The 16,921-nt window shown below is 37.3% G+C and overlaps 1 protein-coding gene and 1 long non-coding RNA gene across 3 annotated transcripts in view; one reads left to right on the top strand and one right to left on the bottom strand.

Annotated features, from left to right (window-relative positions):
* Positions 1–16,921, bottom strand: part of LOC141458844 (cell adhesion molecule 2-like) — a 601,780-nt gene that overhangs the window by 14,322 nt on the left and 570,537 nt on the right. The gene's annotated exons all lie outside the window — the stretch shown is intronic.
* Positions 9,974–16,232, top strand: LOC141458845 (uncharacterized). Its single transcript, XR_012461221.1, has 3 exons — positions 9,974–10,613; positions 15,484–15,785; positions 15,968–16,232. It is a non-coding gene; the product is annotated as an uncharacterized lncRNA (long non-coding RNA).

Below are 16,921 nucleotides of genomic sequence, written 5' to 3'. Positions count from 1 at the left end.
TAAGATCATCATTATTGATATTGAGCTGCATTCTACTACGGTAAATCAAATATAAACGGTAATTTTGCTATTCTTCTTAGAGTGCAAGGTCCTACCCAGATAATGTTGTGTGGAGTAGATGTTTGGTTGATGAGGAGTGGGGGAACCGGTCTGGTTAGCGTTCAAGGTCGCCATTGCCGTCAGTATAGCCATGACCGAGCAAGAGATCCTTTCGTCTGTTGCGCAGCGGATTATCATAAAGTTTTTAATTTTTTTTTTTTTTTTTCAGACGGGGCTTTACGTCCAACTACCAATTAGGTGTCGTGGAAAGTTTTTAATTAATGAAGGCGTAAAACCGTCGGAAATTTTTACTCGTTTGCAGGCACAGTTTGGGGACAGTACACTGTCTCAGAATTGTGTGTTTGCGTGGGCGAGAGAATTTAAGGGCGGACGAGAACGGGTTGAAAACGAAAGTCATAATCGACGCCCAAGGACAAGCCTTACAGATGACAATATTCGTGCCGTTCGAGAGCTTATTGAGCGTGATCGCTGGTTAAGCGTGGAAGAAATTTCATCAGAAGTGTGTATCAGCTATGGAAGTGTTCAATCTGCAATCACTGATCAACTCGGTTTCAGAAAAATTAGTGCTCAATGGGTTCCGAGGTTATTGACTGAAAACCAAAAACAGGCCAGGTCGCCCACGCAAACACACGATTCTGAGACATTCTGACAGTGTACTGGCCCCAAACTTTGCCCGCAGTTAAAATTTCCGACGGTTTAACGCCTTCATTAATTAAAAACTTTATGATAATCCGCTGCGCAACAGACGAAGGGACCTCTTGCTCGGTCATGGCTGTACTGACGGCAATGGCGACCTTGAACGCTAACCAGACCGGTTCCCCCCCACTCCTTATGAACCAAACCTCTACTCTACACAACATTATTTAGGTAGGAAGGACCTGCACTCTAAGAAGAATAGCAAAATTACCGTTTATATTTGATTTACCCTCGTACCTAATATTATGCTGCGGGCTTTGATGCATACATCTAGGGCATTGCCAACGACACACCGGTTGCAGAGCTCTGGTGCACAACACTAGGACATTCTTCTGGAAAGGAAACATCCGCAATTTCTGGAAAAGAAGGAGGTATTTCCTTCGAACAGATTAAATGACGTAGCCAAGGATATGCTTTTGAGTCAAAAGCGGAAACAATGACGAGAAACACTTGCAGCCTTTAATCTGGTTAAAGGTTACAATATCAAGAATGGTCAAGATTATATCCAATGAAAGTTGCTGGACTGTAGAGGGCGAGAGGGAAAATCAGGAAGGAAGTATCTCTTAAGTTTCGTGAAATGGAGTGAAATTCCTTTTAGGTGCAAGTTTCCTGAGGGGTTTTCCGAACTAGTGAAATAGAGGACTAGAAGGTACAAATACTTCTCTCAAAAAAAAAAAACAAACCCGTATCTTATCTGAAGATTTAGGGGGTTAGATTCCCCTCCTTTAAGTACAACTTCCAGGACCAACAGAAATAGAATAGTTTCAGTTCCATCACACTGTTTAGCTCCTTTCTCTCTCTCTATAGTTCCCAGCTATTTGGGTAAGCTGTACATCTGTGATTGGTTATACCGTTCACCAATAAGAATGTTGCTTGAACAACAACGCCTAGCTCTCTCCCGGACTTCTCTTTGCGGGCTTCTCTCCTATCCACGAAGAAAACATCATCTGCATCTTTCCTCCGATACCCATTCACCTAGTTCCTCTTTATCTCTATCCTCATTTACATTTTCTATCTCGTGTCTCGCGTGGTAACATCTCCATTTCTGGCTTGTGTCATCAATTTTCCATTCTGCAAAATAGCGCCCTGTTTTCTTTCTTTCTTTCTCTTTTTGTGAGTGAGTTTCCCAATCTTTCTCTCTCCAGGACATCTAGTTTTCATTGTGTTGTTTAACCCTTTCACGGCAGGAATTTTTGTTTCAAAAGTAAAAGTATCTGCACTCTTATATCTACATTTCACTGCAAAAATAGTAAAAAAATCTTTTTTCTGCAACCATGTAGGAATGTTCTCATTACTCAATTAAAATCAGCTGTGTAATGCCCAACTTCCCACACTAGTGGAGGGAAATTCCCATTAGTGTCACTTTCCGCACAAGTGAGTGGAAAAACTTTATTGTGCTTCCTTGATATAAGAAGTTTTGTTATTAACATAAATATTTTCTGTAAAACTCTAATAAGCTTATTTAAATTTATTTTATTTAAATAATTAAAAAACGAATATTAAAAAATAAAATAAAAATTGAAAGGAATATAGAAATAAAAATAATACTTTAATAAATAATTAGATATTTTTAATTATAACAGTTAAAAAGGTTATAGTGTTACCTTATAGAAATTTAAAATGGATTCTAGTGATTCCTGTTTAGAAAACACTCCTCCATCAATAAAAGAAACAGCAGAAAATGTAATAAGTAATGTAAATACGTAAGTAATGTAAATAATTGTAATATAACAATAAATGTTTATAATAAATAAATTACTTTTTGTAGACTGTAAAAATGAAATTCTTAATTTTTTTAGTCCATAAATCTAATGGTTGCAGAAAAAATATAATATTTAACTCGAGTGTAAAGTATTTTCCTCACACTCGGCAATTTACACTTGCACTCGCCTCGCTTCGCTCGCTCGTGCGTGCAAACCCTGCCTCGCGTGAGGAAAAGTACTACTTCCCACACTTGTTAAATAAATAACTATTGATTAGTTGTAACTATTTTTCCTTACTTACTCCGCTATAGTTAGTAAAGTTCTGTTGCCACAGGGCAGCATACTTGGACCGCTCCTATACACCATCTATACTGCTGACATCCCAACCCATCCCCAAACCCTAATCACAACCTACGCCGATGGACACCGCCGTATGGCGGTATCATCTTCCCACCCTGATCCTCTTCAAGTCTCTAACATTGTCGAAGAACACCCTGAGCTCATAGTTCAGCTTGGTGCCGAACATGGAGAATTAAACTTAACACTACCAAATGTATACAGGTGACATTCACATTACGAAGACAGACCTGCCCTCCACTAACTATTAACAATACTGACCTACCTGTCTTCCACACAGGTTCGTTATCTAGGGCTATACCTAGACAGCCGTCTAACCTGGAACCCTCACACAAGACTTAAAAGACAAGAACTGAACAGACGTTACAGACTACTAAGGAGACTCCTTGGACCGAAATCCTCCATGAACGTAAAAAACAAATTTACACTTTACAAAACACTATTACCGACCAATATGGTGGACAGATATATGGAGCAGAATTGTGTGAGGCTCCGCTAAAACCGTTCAACATCCAATCTATCCAATCTCTCCAGTCTAAAGTCCTCCGCCGTATGGTTAACGTACAGATTCTATGTGTCTCCAACCGCACCCTTCATCATGATCTCAATATATTCCCCACGTAAATGAAGTTAATCCACACCCCCGATTCCTGAAATTTCCACAGCAAACTCTCTCGCGTGCACCCAAATCCTGTGGCTCAATCACTCATCCACATCGTCCCATCCTGACAACCCTCTACGTCACTCTTAAAACGGCGTTGGCCACGTGGACCTCATTGGTTCCTAAATCCCCAATAAGTTCCTAGAGAGTTCCAGCGCTGGCTGGTTTCTCTCATCCCGTCATCCTGGTTGTGGCACTGAGCCAGAGCTCTGTGACACAATCAAATGTTTCTTTGTACTACTCTTTTGCTAGATGTATACTTTGTACAGTTGCAATTAAATAAATAAACAAAAAATTACTTCTGTATCCAGAAATTTGACTAGGGCACAATATTTTCCTTACATATTTAGGGAAAATAAAAAATAACTGAACCAACTAAAATTTGAACAAAGAAGAAAGTGAATTCCAGAACAGAATAATAAAATGAAAACAAGTGGAATAAAAGAAATTGTAGAACAAAACAAGGAACAAACTTTATTACCATTAATTTGTTTGCCCTTCACTTCTGGGCCCTTTTTTTTCTCTTGTTCTTTAATTTCTTGTTCTTGTTCTCTTACAGGGTTCTCCGCCCTACTGCAATTTTATTTAGATTTAGAATGTAGACGAATAACTTTTTAAATAGCAATAAAAAAGTTAAAAGAATGTTGTTGTTGCTCAATTCTTAACTTCCCTGGCACTTTACTCGTTTCGCTGTAAACAGGAAACCGAATAAAACTGTTTAAAAATGAATTTTAGAACTGTTGCCATAAAACAAAAGGAATTCATTTGGAAATTATTTTGAAATACGAAGTCTGTAAATTAAGTAATGAGACTGATTTTTTTAAAATTTGTTTATTCAAAATGAATTACAATTCTATATTGTCACCTTCAGAATAACTTCCTTCTGAAGCCACACAGCGCTGGAGACGTTTCTTCCACTCCTCATAGCAGTGCTCGAACTCCGATACTGGAATAGCCTTCAGCTGCTGCTCGGTTACAGCCGTTTGAATGTTTTCCGACTGTCCCAAAATGAGTTCCCTTGAGGTGATTTTTTTCCAACTTCGGGAAGAGAAAAAAAGTCACAAGGACTCAAGTCAGGCGAATAAGGAGGCTGAGGAGCCACAGGAATGTTTTTACTGGCTCAAAAACTCGTTTTTTTTTTTAAATTGCTGTGTGGGCAAGGAGCACGCTGATTTGTTTTTTTTTTCGATATCCACAGGAATCGTCCACAAAGAGTTTCTACCACAAGGTCAAACGGTCAATCAACATTTTTACCGAGAGGTTCTTGAAAAAAAACTTCGAAAAAGGTTCTCATTCGTCTGAGGCCAAACATCAAGAACAATTTGGGTGTTGTGCATCACGATAATGCTCCTTGTCACACACAGCAATTTCAAAATAAACGAGTTTTTGGCCCTGTAAAAACATACCTGTGGCTACTCACAGCCTCCTTATTCGCCTGACTTGAGTCTCCTTGTGACTTTTTTTCTCTTTCCGAAGTTGAAAAAAAAATCACCTCTAGGGAACTCATTTTAGGACAGTCGGAAAACATTCAAACGGCTGTAACCGAGCAGCAGCTGAAGGCTATTCCAGTATCGGAGTTCGAGCGCTGCTATGAGGAGTGGAAGAAACGTCTTCAGCGCTGTGTGGCTTCAGAAGGAAGTTATTTTGAAGGTGCTATCCGATAGGGAGCAAAATAAACACACTCGTCCTGGCCACTGACTTGAATATCGTTACCGCCACTATAAGTGAACTATTTTATATTTTCTTAATATTATTTTTTATTTAGGCGCCACGGTAGATGAGCGGTTATAGGCTAGACCCGCACAGCTAAGATGTATTGTTGGTTTAGTGGGTTCGATTCCCGGTCTTGCATTCTCTAGGCCTTGGATTTTATTTAAAGGTTAATTAAAAAATTAAATAAAAATATTATATAGAATTGTAATTCTTTTTGAATAAAAAAAAAAAATCCAAAAATCAGTCTCATTACTTAATTTACAGACCTCGTAATTTGGGGTTTTTACTGAAATATTTGTGCCATACTGCCCTGCGGCAACTGCCCAGAAGGCTGTTCACAAAAATACTGACCCCCAAAAAAGCATCAGCTTCAAAGATGCAAGGCTGCCTGAACGCAATTTCACTTTTGTAAAGCCCAAAAATGTATCACCAAGCGTAAGGGCCTTTATTAAATTTTGTCTCCATCAATGTCATTAAAATTAGGTAGTAAATTTGTCTTTAAAAACAAAAAAACAAAAAATTACGGAAGAAAAACTTGGGAAATTGAGGAAGCGGATGAATCAAGTTACTTTAATTTGATGGCAATTAGTCGCAGAAAATTTGGAGAAAGAAAACTTTGAGGTTTTTCTTTTTCTCTAACTGAACTGGAAAACGTCGTAAGTAGAGGGGGTTAAGGAAAACTTATTTTTTTGGTTGCACTTTCCCTCGTACTACTTCCGGCCGAAACATTTCCTTCTACCGGCCTAGCCTCGCTAGTCGCTTTTCCTAGGCACTGCTCTTACTTCCGTTCTCTTGCTCCTTAAATAAGCAAGGGAAACTTTCACTAAAGCGTTTTCCTCTACCACCCCCCGTCCTCTCAACTTTATTTCTTACATTCTCCCCCACCCCTCGTTTTCTTCAGGTGTTAAACGAGCTTGGTAATTGGTTAGCTGAAGGGAAGAAGAGACGGAAAACACAGAGGCGGAGGTCGTGTGGAAATACAACCAAGGTTGCTTTCCTCCTGCTTTCCCCCACTGGCTGGTATTAAATACTAAAATACAGACACACACACACAGATACAAGCAAAATTCGGTTATTGTGTTAACAAGGGTCCCCCCCAGAGCGGAAATGGTACCTCTGACTAGAACTGTCTAGGGATTTATTTAGCTACAGCTCTCAAAGTGGGGTACCCACTCACTGTCACAGCTTTTAGTCACACAAAATGCTTACCCCCTGCTCCTCACCTTCCAAACTTACGCTCCTTACAAAAAACATCCTCCCCTTACCCAAACATTTGCGCGTAGAGACTTTCCAAACTCTGTCTCCTAGAGGTTCCGTAAACTCACACTAATTCCAGTTTTCCCCCCCCATTGACAGTGGCAATGAAGGAAAACTCACCTTTACACCAGGAGCACCCAGTAAGGAAATTTCTCCCCTGAACGTAGCGTTAAGTTTTACGCACTACTTACACACACTAACACTAGAATTTCCTTAACACTTTACTTCTTATACCTACCCAAAACTTACAACCATAAAATGCATAACTTCTCCCTCCTCTATCTATTATCGTCCTGGACAACTTATATCAAATAAGCGGCTCCACATCTTGGAGCATTAGGAGAGCAAAGGAAGTAACTCTTGTGTGAAACATTCACACGGACAATCTCTGACTATAATACTATACTTCCCAGCAGAATTACAAATTTTCTCGAATTCACTTGGAGTTTTCCAGTTCTAAGTGTAAATGATAAAATACGTAGATAAATAAGTACCACACTGTAACAGTTAATATTAAAAACAGTCCTATAGGACAGCTGTATAAGAATTGATCGTCAAAAAAAAACTGCACGAAAAAGGGTATCATTGAAAAACACCCAAATTTGACCATTTTTTCCCCCATATTCATTCCAAATTTTCTTTAAAATTGTAACCGCAGACAGAAGCAGCCGCGTTATTATAAATTTTGAGAGATTCATTCTATTCCGGTACGCTCGTCCTGGCCACTGCCTTGAATATCGTTACCGCCACTGTAAGTGAACTATTTTATATTTTCTTAATATCATTTTTTATTTAGGCGCCACGGTAGCCGAGCGGTTAAGAGGCTAGACCTGCAAAGCTAAGATGTATTGTTGGTTTAGTGGGTTCGATTCCCCTGGTCTAGGCCTTGGATTTTGGATAAGCCTTGGGGGGGCTTATTTAAAGGATGCCCCCCCCAATATTACCTTTACATTTTCTATTCTCGTTGTCCTAGTGTTGGGCTGTAACTTTTATTTTTTGATAAATTTTTCCTGTCGATTAAAGGGGCTCCTTTGCAGGATGGGGGCGGCTATTCTTCTCACTAAAGTACCATTTCCGTACGATTTTTGACTTTACGTATTTTGTAGTAGGTAAAGAAGGGCCTTTAGATTCCTAGTTTGCGCGAAATTCTTAAAACTACCGGAAATACTGCTGTACTCAATGGGGTTTTTCACATTTTTAAGATTCTTTTATTTGGGAAAATCACTTTTAAATTTGTATTTATATCAAACCTTTTATTTGGATAATTTTGTCTCGGAAAATTCTTTTTGGGTATTTTGAGGCGTGCTAAACTCGAGAATTGTAGTAAGAGGAAGTCTTGTGAGTCATCACACCATTTTTAACATTAGACAATAATAGCAGACGTGTTATGCAAAAAATTTGCATCACAAACTCTGAACTCTTGGTAAAATTAATATTTGTTTACACAATGTACAAAATAAAGTATATTAAGTTAGTATGTATGGCTTAATGTAGGACAAGGTGTGGTTACAATTTGCGTGCCTTACTATTAAAGTACACACACGCGGTGCCAAGATGATAAGGAAAACTGAAATGGAGCTGGGGTGAGGGGGATGATATTTGCTAGGAATACACAAAGAGATTCAGCTCCATTGAACTGGCAACTGGAAGTCACCAAGACCAAGTTGTCAAAGATTGTATCTGTGTATATAGTGCAGAGTGTGTACATATATACTTGGACGGCGGTGGTGTGGGGTCTTAGGAAAATATACATGAAAATGGGGCCCACAACCGTTAATGATGTAGTGGGGAAGTGTGGGTAGGAGAGAGAGCGAGAGAGAGAGAGAGAACTGTTATGCCACTGCCATGTAGAATTACATGTTCTTATCAGGTTTACCAATTCATTCTTCTTTAAGACTTCTGCGGAACATCCGCTCGACTCTTGACTGTATTGTAATTCTAGCAGATCTAGGTTGATAAATTGCCTTAAAATAATTGGTTTAAATTCTTTGAGGCCTCGAAATTAGAAAGAACTGGTTATTGAGGGGTTCGCACAACCAAATCTTTTTAGATGCGGAACTGAAAGGTTAATTCATTATACGTACGCAAGGGTCACTTGCTAAGCAATAATGCAGTTTTTGATTGCACTATAATACCACTACAAATCTTGGGAAGAGAAGTGGTGCATCCAAATGAACCCACAGAAATGCCACAGCATGCCACACGGTGGGTACCTGTCTCCTGTCTTCTTTGACAGCAATCCTCTTTCTCGCTACACACCTGGTTCGCTAACTTGGTCTTTCTTCATAGACCAACGGATTAACATGGAACCCATATATTGTACTTAATAGACAAGAAATGATAAAACGTACGAAACTTTTTTACAGATGACGTTCTGAATTGCCTGTAGAACATAAACGATTGATATATAGCGTAATACTATCCTCAACCCTATGCGCGGACTGTGGGGTCCAGCCAAACCTACAAACATACGGAATATACGAGGTGTGGCTATTAAAAAACGAGACTGATGCTGCTACAGAAAAACTATGCATGCGCCAAATCTTATCGACCTGACAGCTGTGCAGCGTAAAGCCTTCTCTTTCGATTGCCGGCGTCTCACGTGTTTGTAGAGAAATCTGTCCGACCGGGAACCGTCGTTTGTGTAATATGGTGTTAGTTTCGTTTTGCCGAAAACATGATACCTACACATGTAGTAGAGCAACGAATTGTCGTGAAATTTCACAGCAAAACTTGACAAAACCGCTATTGAAACTTATCTTTTATTAAAAGAAGTTTATGGCGATGAATGTTAATCACGTGCGCGAGTTTTTGAGTGGTTCCAAGATGGCCGAGAAGACGTCGGAGATGGTGACCGCCCGGATCGCCCTTCCACGTCCAAAACAGATGAAAATATCGATTATACTTAATCAACATTACTACCGTGAGGTGCTTGCTTAACTCCGTGAAAGAGTAAGGAAAAAAAACGACCCGATTTGTGGAAGAACAAGTCATGGGTTCTCCATCATGTCAACGCGCCGGCTCACACTGCATTGTCTGTCAAGACGTTTCTAGCCAAGTAAAACATCCCAGTTTTAGGCCATCCGCCTTATTCGCCTGACCTGGCCCCATATGACTTTTATCTGTTCCCTAAAGTCAAATCTGCTTTAAAAGGTACACGATTTCAGTCATTTGAAGCTGTGAAAGAAAAAGCGGAACGGGTCATGCAGGAGCTCAGACAGAAAAAGACTTCCAGCACTGTTTCGAACAATGGTAAATTCGCATGGAGCGTTGAAGGGATAGGGGAGGGGTGTATATTGAAGGCGATAATAACTAAATATGTATAAATTTAAAATAAAATGTTTTACAGCAATAGTCACTTTATTTAATAGCCACACCTCGTACAAACATTTCAGTCAAAACTACTCCGACTACAGTGACTAACCTCACTCCTCACAACGACCTCAACATCCCCCATTCGTACAACTCGCCAAGACAAAATATCACAAGTTCCATACTGCTCTCTCGACTAGCTATAATCCTTTCGTTCAGTCTCTCGCCTCTTACTGTCTTCCCAGACAACCCACCAAGTCAACTAAATTGCCAGTAGCCTCGAGATTCACGTGAAGTCTGTAGATCATCTATACACTGTAGAGAACGCTCCTGCTGGGTAGTTTCTCTCCTCCTGCTGCTCTTCACGTATCATTTACATCTTCACACAAAATTTGCTCTATCTGTTATCAATAATATTTTAAAGATAGCAAAATATTTCAGTTTCAAGGTAGTTAGACGTTAAGTCCTACCTGACAGTACATGTGATTATTTTACCTTACTTTATTTATGTTTCAAACATTCAATAACATCTTATAGAGTACATATTTTGATGAATCTGTAACATTAATTAAACAGATGGTCGTTTTTAAAGTTCATCTGATGAAAGGCACCAATTATTATCAGAGTAATTAATTAATGAGAAATCAAATTCTAAACTAAATATATATATATATTGGTATATTTAATCATACTTCAAAGCACCCGATAATTATTTCGTCAGCTGTGAACCTTTGTCCCAAAGGAAATCAAATGTACCAAAGCAAGGTCCTAATATTTCACGTCAAATTGGTAAAGCAAAATTGTTCTACTGTAGAATTCCGTTTGATTAGTATCGTACACTGTTAATGTGAACCGTAAGTAAAAAAAAACATGCAATTAATACAAATAAAAGTAGGCGCCAGGGTAGCCGAGCGGTTGTAGGCTAGACCCGCAAAGCTGAGATGTATTGTTGGTTTAGTGGGTTCGATTCCCCCGGTCTAGGCCTTGGATTTTATTTAATGGTTAATATGAGAAATTTATAGTAAAGTATGTTAGGCGGTTATAGGCTAGACCCGCAATGCTAATATGTATTGTTGGTTTAGTGGGTTCGATTCCCCCTAGTCTAGGCCTTGCATTTTATTTAATGGTTAATTTAAGAAATTTACAGTAAAGTATGTTTATTAGTCGCCTCCGTCCACGACACCTAATTTGGTAGTTGGACGTAAATCACGTCTGAAAAAATAAGCATTACTTTACTTTACTTACAAATAAAAGCAAAACTGAAAATGGTAATAATTTTTTTAGCCTTTTAGTTTAATGAATGACATTGGACTTAATACGGAAAGAAATGACAGACAAAACGTACGAAACTTTTTTACAAACGACGTTTTCAAATTGCTCGTAGAACTTAAAGGATGATATATTCTATCCTCAAACCTGTGCAAACTTACAGACTTACACATAAAAGAAAACGATGAAAATAACTTTACGTAATATTAAAATAAAGGAAAAGGCACCATATCACAAAAAGTAAATTTTACAGGAGAGTTAAATAAAGATATTTTTCCAAATTCATTTTAGTTCTACCTTTCCGGTTGAACCCTTTCCTGAACTTCTTCACCATAATTATTATAGTGGGTGTGGCCACTTTGACTCCCATATTTTAAAAATTTTTTATTTTGATCTCCATTGTGAAAACATGTATGCCCATGTAGTGCCTTTTACCCTTAAGTAATGAAGTATCGTAGTGCTTTTTAAAAACACATAAATCGCTTAATATTGAACTTAGGACATAGTGCTTTAGTACACCTCTAGAAAGAGCAACAAAAAAAATTGTAAAATGATGCCAAAATCCGAAAATCGAAAAAATAGACATGGTGCCGTTTCCTTCCGAGGTACAATTATATATATATATATATATATATATGTATGTATTCCAGAAAAAGTTCAATTAAGAGTACTTTAAGGAGAGGGAGATGGTTAAACTGCCACTAATGTACCATTACTGTTTAATGTACCGTCTTACCACCTGTACAATATTAATAAGAATCAAATGTGGAACTAAATTTTCCAAAGTTAAAAAAAAATAGGCTGACCGGAAATGCCACTTTTCCGAGCAGAATTTTCCAGTATTTGGAGATTTTCACAGCAAGCGGCTGCTAAGATTTTATTTAAAACTTTTGAATAGCGATTGAAGACAAATAAAATCTACAAACTTTTACCGGAAATATTAATACTGAAAAATCGATTTATGAGTATCGATTTTGAGGTGGGTATATTCCTAGTAAAATTATAAGAATTGAGAGAGAGAGAGATTAAAGAGAATTGGTGAGAGAGAACATGGTAGGGGGGGGCAGTGGTTAGATCAAGTCGTGGGAGTGTTCGCAGCTGATTTTTTTCTTATTCAGTCTGCAGCTAAAAACAGGAAATTTAAAAATTTAGAAGATAATACGAACAGCTGGCCGTGCTATTTTTTCCTTCCGCATAGTTTATATGAGCCCTTACTTTAAGGACGCTTTTTCGAAATGCCAGCAAATGGAGAAGAACTCGTGTTTCCCCTAGTTCCTTCTAGCTCTTCGCCACCCCCCCACTTCATTTCAGTAGTTACGGCTGAACAGAGAGAGAGAGAGAGAGCACTAGTTTCCTCCCCCCTCTCAACAAGGCTTTAACCCCGACGACACATGCAACTAATGAGGTTATAAATTGTGGGGTTATAAAATGGTTGGTTGAAAGCGTTGGGTCTTACACACCTCCAGGCTATCGCGACAAACGCTCTCTCATGGGTTTTAGAAAAACGAGTTTATAGGAACACTTAGAAAGAGCGGTTTATTCTATGTTATTTAATTAATATGGTTTTTAATATTTTAAAAAGAAGTTTGAATGGTATTTACATAGAATTATTTCCATGTAACAGCAATTAATTATTTCCATGTAACAGCAATTAATTTTTTGAATGGCAATTTTGTCATTTTTCTATCTTTTGAATTTTATATCCACATAATGTGACTTTTCTTCTGAATGAATTTAAATAAAATGGTTGGCTTTTTAATTATGTCTGTTTTAAATTAATATAAACGTAGTATTCAATTTAAGGCACAAAAGAAAAACGCGCTTAAAATGCATCTCCAAAGGGACTTTTCCTATTAATTCAAGCACCATAATGATATCCGTAATATGACAGCGTACAATATTTAATTCTGTAGAGTATCTAGCTATTACCGCAGCGCTGGGATGAAATCGCTGACATTATCCAGGGAGGATGTTTTATTTTTTTTGGGGGGTCTCTGTCCGTTTTCTGGCATTTTAATACGTCATCAAAGATTTGATTAATCAGTTTTAAGTATAGAGATCTTGGACTTCCATTTCACTTATCACTTAACTGAATGAGAACGATTACTGGACATGAAAACCGTTGAACAAACTAGGAATCCAGGATACGAGTACAAGTCCAAAAGTAACAACTCACGACAGCGGAATTTACAAACTAGTTTGTCCAGACTATGATGGGTACCTATATTGGTTAGAGCGGGAGAAAAATACAATAATTTGCACCTGGCCTTGAGTGTAATTATTCCAGGTGTTGAATTCATGAAAGCTTTAGGTCAAAAGTAAAAAAAAAAAAAAGCACCTAGGTCAGGGGTCGGCAACCTATTTTAAGTAGAGAGCCATTTCTCCTTAAATAATTTTAATAAATCTTACCAAGAGCCGCAAGGATGATTATGTAAAAATCTATGAAAATCATTTGTATTCGCAAATTATAATTTTATGATTTTCAATAACATTTAAGTGTTTTATATATTTATTTCCACATATTGCAAAGTAAATATACAAATAAATAATAACTTAACGAATGAAAAGGCGGCAGTCTTACAATATAAATCAAGTACTTTATTTTGATATTGTATAATTCTATTCAATTTCGAACCTATCACATTTAAAATTATTTTTGAAAAAATACCTTTAATAAATGAAATTTTAATTTGTTTCAATAAAATTGAAATATACAATATATTTTGGGCAGGCTGAACAGTCACACAATTGGGATAAAAGAGCCGCATGCGGCTCGCGAGCCGCGGGTTGACGACCCCTGACCTAGGTAATTAGATTTGAGAGGCGCCACGGTAGTCGAGCGATTGTAGGCTAGAACCGCAAAGCAAAGATGTATTGTTGGTTTAGTGGGTTCGGTTCCCCCGGTCTAGGCCTATGGATTTTATTTAATGGTTAATATGAGAATTTATAGTAAAGTATGTTAGGTGGTTATAGGCTAGATCCGCAAAGCTAAGATGTATTGTTGGTTTAGTGGGTTCGATTCCCAGTCTAGGCCTATGGATTTTATTTAATGGTTAATACAAATAATTTAACAGTAAAGTATGTTTGCTAGTTGCCTCCATCCACGACATCTAATTGGTAGTTGGTCGCAAAGCCCGCGTGAAAAAATAGGCAATTACTTCACTTTTTAGCTAGAGAAAGGGACCCACCTTATAGTTTTTACAGGGATTTAGGGATAGCATCACTGCACCATCTATCCTCATTACTTTTTTTACGGATTCTGCGGTGGGATACGAAGCAGTGCCCACAGTACGCTACCTGACTATTATCGCTAAATCATCAGTAAATAGTAGAAAATTTTCGCAGACATTTCAGCTAGGAGATTGTCACCTATAGTTTTGTCTACAGTTTAACTTAAACCTCTGGTCCGAGGTAGGTCTAGTGTGGTGGCTATATTGGATCATCCCACAAATAAATCACTTTCCCATAATCAATAATATGATTATTGATTTAGTCGCATCAATGTTGAGACATTGTCAGCCTAGGACTGGAATGTTAAAATAGAAAATGTAGGATGTTATAATGAAAATAGAAATAGTTTTATTATTGAATTGTTAACATGCGAACAACACTAGTTTGTTGATTTCAATCAATATAATTAGCAACTATGTTTTACAACTAAATATTTGCTTGTTAAAACTTTATCTGCCGAGGACGTCAATATAGTTTAAAACTGACAACTTACAGTAGTTAATATAGTTTGAACTTGACAACTTATAGAAAGGTATTATTGCGTAATAAACGTGCAAACGTCATTGATTGTTACGTAGACAGTCTAAATGAAATCTCTGGCCCTAAAGTGGAAATAATTTTGAAGAGTAACTGTGCCTTAAAGAAGGTCTTTTAATACTACTAAACTGACAAACTTTTCAGATGAAAAGATATGTACCTTCTTCAGTGGCTGTGAAGTTACAAAAGGTGTAGTAATGATATGAAGATGTTGCTTTGCGATAGTTTTTATTTGTTACAAATTACTAATTTCAACTTCTGCTGTCCGCCAAAATACCTCTAAAGTCATGAAAACAACAATCAAATACAAAATAACAAAAAAAAAAAAATAAGTGATAAGAAATTAATTATTTCAAATATCTTTTCTTAAACAAGTCCGGATGCTGTGTAGAAAATCCGTAACACTAGGAATGTGAAGGTTTCATTAAACAATATATCCTGTTCCTGTACGATTGAACGGAAACGCTAATGTTATGGGTGCACACAATCTGAGAGAGATGGAAAATGAGAGCGTCAATTTCTCCAAAGTATGATCACGGGGGTCTGCAAAGACTGGCACGTGTCATATATCACGTGACTTTCTTCTATTGTTCATAAGTATATCAATTTTTGTATTCATAGTTTTAAAAACATTTCTTTTGTTGTTCGGATGCCTAAAATGCTGTGTTTTTTTGTTTTGTCTTTTAGAAAGATCTCTCAGCCTTCTACTTGGATCTCTTATTGAGCCACTATGATTCAAGGAGATATTTTTGAAACAATTACGTCTCTTACCTAAAGTACGGAGTCTGTACAGTATTTGAGCTATAGAACAGGTGGTTTCGTGACAGATGTTTTTGGGCTGTTTGATTGTTAGGATCTTACAAAGAAATAGGCTAACGGTGGACAAAGCGCTTCTAATAATTGGTTACTTTCCTCTTTGTTCGGAGGCTGTGAATCCTAATTGAATTCCGGTCAACATTTTTGTTCAAAGATTGGCTTCAGATGCTGGAGTAAGTTCTTCTTCTTTTTTTTTAATTAAATTTTAATTTGATAATCCGGGTACCAAAATTTTCTGGACTGGAAAATTTACTGTGATGAAATAAATAAGCTAAACTGAAGCGCCCCTTCCCATCGACAAGTTTTTTCAATAATGGTGAGTAATTGAGAGTTCTTTTTTCTTCTTCCTTTTCAGGACATTGGGATAGATGAGAAAATCAAATGGAAAAACTGTGGAGTGTGAGGTCAGTTTTCCAGCAAGAGAAAGGAAGTGAGCAAGTGGATTGAAATGAAAGAAAACCCTTTGGCTTTTCTTCTAATTTTCTTGGCCAAGACTTCTCTCCTTCGTTACTCAGGAAAAGTGTCTGGTCTCTGTCATGCCTTATTATCTAAGTTTTCCCAACCTTGTTAAATGTAAAAGGCGTTACTACTCATTTATTTGCTATCAACAATTTTCTTGTTTAATGTTCTTTTTTATTTTTTAGATAAAAATGTATTAGTAATATCTTTAGTTTCACCCTTTTTATCTATTTTAAGGCATTTTATATCTTTTCTTGCCCTTGAGTAAGAGAGTATCTTTTCTTCAGATGATCACAAACCAGTTGCAGATATGTCTGCATTCTAAGTACCACAGAGAATATTGTGGATAAAGTAATTACTGGAGGAGTAACAACAACAACAACAACAACATGGTTAAATGTGATTGTGTGAAGGTCCTATATAATCTAGTGAGTCGTCAACATGGTTAAATCTGAATGTAAAAATAGTTCTATTTAAGTCCAGTGAGTCGTCAACATGGTTAAATATGTGTATAAAGTGGACCTATATAAATCTAGTGAGTAACCAACATTGTGAAATGTGATTGTGGAAAGGTTCTATATAAGTCTATTGAGTCGTCAACATAGTTAAATATGAGTGTAAGATAGTTCTATATAAGTCCAGTGTGTCGTCAATATGGTTAAATATGTGTGTAAGATAGTCCTACATATAACTAGCGACTTACCTACTTGGTTAAATATGAGCGTAAGGTGGATCTACATACTCGTATAACTAGTTAGTTACCTACATGGTTAAATATGAGTGTAACGTGAGCCCATATGAGTCTAGTGACTTACCTACATGGTTAAATACGTGTTAGATAGTTCTATAT

Source organism: Rhodnius prolixus, unplaced genomic scaffold, assembly GCF_049639745.1.
Source record: "Rhodnius prolixus isolate KJV_2025 unplaced genomic scaffold, Rpr scaffold_5, whole genome shotgun sequence".
Taxonomy (NCBI): domain Eukaryota; kingdom Metazoa; phylum Arthropoda; class Insecta; order Hemiptera; family Reduviidae; genus Rhodnius; species Rhodnius prolixus.
The sequence above is the reverse complement of the archived record's forward strand: the minus strand, read 5'-3'. Positions and strand labels throughout refer to the sequence as shown.